Source organism: Schistocerca piceifrons, unplaced genomic scaffold (genome assembly GCF_021461385.2).
Source record: "Schistocerca piceifrons isolate TAMUIC-IGC-003096 unplaced genomic scaffold, iqSchPice1.1 HiC_scaffold_1419, whole genome shotgun sequence".
Lineage (NCBI taxonomy): Eukaryota > Metazoa > Arthropoda > Insecta > Orthoptera > Acrididae > Schistocerca > Schistocerca piceifrons.
In genome coordinates this window covers 77,501-80,000 of record NW_025727257.1, presented here as the reverse complement: position 1 = coordinate 80,000, position 2,500 = coordinate 77,501, and the positions used below count along the sequence as shown (strand labels likewise).

General features: G+C 57.0%; 1 non-coding gene across 1 annotated transcript in view; it reads right to left on the bottom strand.

The window, feature by feature from the left end:
• Positions 1–327, bottom strand: part of LOC124734003 — a 1,909-nt gene extending 1,582 nt beyond the window's left edge. Inside the window, exon 1 of the ribosomal RNA XR_007009266.1 lies at positions 1–327. This exon is cut by the window's left edge and continues 1,582 nt beyond it. This is a non-coding gene — a ribosomal RNA (small subunit ribosomal RNA).
• Positions 328–2,500: the final 2,173 nt, after the last annotated feature.

Below are 2,500 nucleotides of genomic sequence, written 5' to 3'. Positions count from 1 at the left end.
AGGCAGACATTTGAAAGATGCGTCGCCGGTACGAGGACCGTGCGATCAGCCCAAAGTTATTCAGAGTCACCAAGGCAAACGGACCGGACGAGCCGACCGATTGGTTTTGATCTAATAAAAGCGTCCCTTCCATCTCTGGTCGGGACTCTGTTTGCATGTATTAGCTCTAGAATTACCACAGTTATCCAAGTAACGTGGGTACGATCTAAGGAACCATAACTGATTTAATGAGCCATTCGCGGTTTCACCTTAATGCGGCTTGTACTGAGACATGCATGGCTTAATCTTTGAGACAAGCATATGACTACTGGCAGGATCAACCAGGGAGCTGCGTCAACTAGAGCTGAGCAGCCGGCCGCCCGGGAGTGTGTCCCGGGGGCCCGCGCGAACACGCAAGCGTCCGCTCAATCATTCTGCAAACAGGAGGAGGCTGAGCTCCCCTGCACAATACACCTCGAAACCCTCTCAGGTCCCGGCGGCGCGCAGCGCCGTCCCAAGTACTTGGTCGGGTTCGAGAGAGGCGCAATCGCCCGGAGTTAGGCGAGTAGACGCTTTCGGTGCGACCACCCGTGCTCCCAACTGAGCTTGCCGCTGCCGACAGAGGCCCGGGAGCGTGCTGTCGTGGCATTGCCGGCGGGAGACAACACGCGCCACCTACGGTGACCGGCAGCTCCAACGCCAGCGCCACAGAAGGACAAAAGCCCCACTTGGGTGCCGAAGCGAACTCTCCCAGCACAGCGCACGCGCCAACACATCCGCACAGCTGCGATACAAACCACCAGCGAGAACCGCTGGGGCGACCGAGCAGCAGACGGCGTCGCGGCGCCGAGCGCCGGGCGGCGGCGCATCCTCAACGCACACAGTCCTCAATCGGACCAGCACACTGAAGATGTCCACCGCGCTTCGCACCGGGCCCGCGAGGACCTACTTTGGCCGCACGGCGCCGCGCGCAGGGTGCGCCGGCGCGCAGCTGCGACGCCTGCCGCGTCCGTCGGCCGGCGCGCCTGCCACTGGCCGCCCCCACCAGCCGGCTGTAGCGCGTGCGCCCACGCACCGCGCGGCCAGCACGCCGGGAGGCGCCCCCTCACCGGCCGGGGACGGTCCCACCCAGCCACCGCCGCGTATCGCTTCACACCCAGATGCCGTTCAGTTTCGTCGGCATGGTGGGTATCGCTGGAACAACCGGTTAGTACCTCAACCTATCGTCGCCATCACCGATTCACCCCTAGCGAGAACAACCGCACCACAACAGGTTACCATTTGTTCATTTGCGTAACTTCACCAGAAAACGCAGGCGTCCATCGCCATTTGCAACTTCAACGATTATTGCATGCCTGTGTCAGGTGTCACGCCACACTACGTCTGCCCACATACACGCAACAAAATGTGCACGCCTAGACAATACGTGGAAGGTGGCCCCCGTACGTATGCGATGTCCATTGCTCGAACGACTGTCAACCGGCCTCTGTAGCATGTCGCAGATATGGAACGCGGTGCACCATGCCATCACGGTGTGTGAGGAGAGACGACTAGGTCCGAATACATCAACAGACAGCTCATGCTGATCGCCATCCACGGCGTCCGTTCCTCCCACACGTCTCTATGGCGTACCACACTGCAATCCAGCTCTCATAGGGAGACGACACGTAGCTGCGTGCACAATATTTGCACTGTATGGTCCGCCGTTTTTGGGCGCAGTCGTTGTACGGTCACACATGTGCCACGATGTATCATTCAGTACATAAGGACGAATGTGCAGTACAGATTGTGGTTTACGCGTACGACATTAGCGGACAGTTGACACAGGCCGCACCACAACGTAGCCTGAGTACGTCGCATGCGAAGGGCATTGAACATGCAAAGTTCTCACCAACCAGCTTGCGAAGGCAGGGGGCAAGGTGGGGACGTGGGGAGGGGCGGCATGTACGTCCTGCTGCCATCCACATTACAGTGTACAGCAGGAGCATGTGGAAAGTGAGCAAGACTTGCAAGGTGTTTAACATGAAGCGATACACAGGGGAGCGGGCAGTGCGAGTAGCGAACTATATTGCGAGGGTTGCGGGTGGGCAACACTACACTAATTGAACGAGTCGTATAACAATTACAGAGCAGGTTTAGGCGACAACGTGGGTTACGTTAGGGGACAACGTGGGTTACGTTAGGGGACAACGTGGGTTACGTTAGGGGACAACGTGGGTTAGGTTAGGGGACAACGTGGGTTAGGTTAAGGTACAACGTGGGTTAGGTTAAGGCACAACGTGGGTTAGGTTAAGGCACAACGTGGGTTAGGTTAAGGCACAACGTGGGTTAGGTTAAGGCACAACGTGGGTTAGGTTAAGGTACAACATGGGTTAGGTTAAGGTACAACATGGGTTAGGTTAAGGTACAACATGGGTTAGGTTAAGGTACAACATGGGTTAGGTTAAGGTACAACATAGGTTAGGTTAAGGCACAACATAGGTTAGGTTAAGGCACAACATAGGTTAGGTTAAGGCACAAC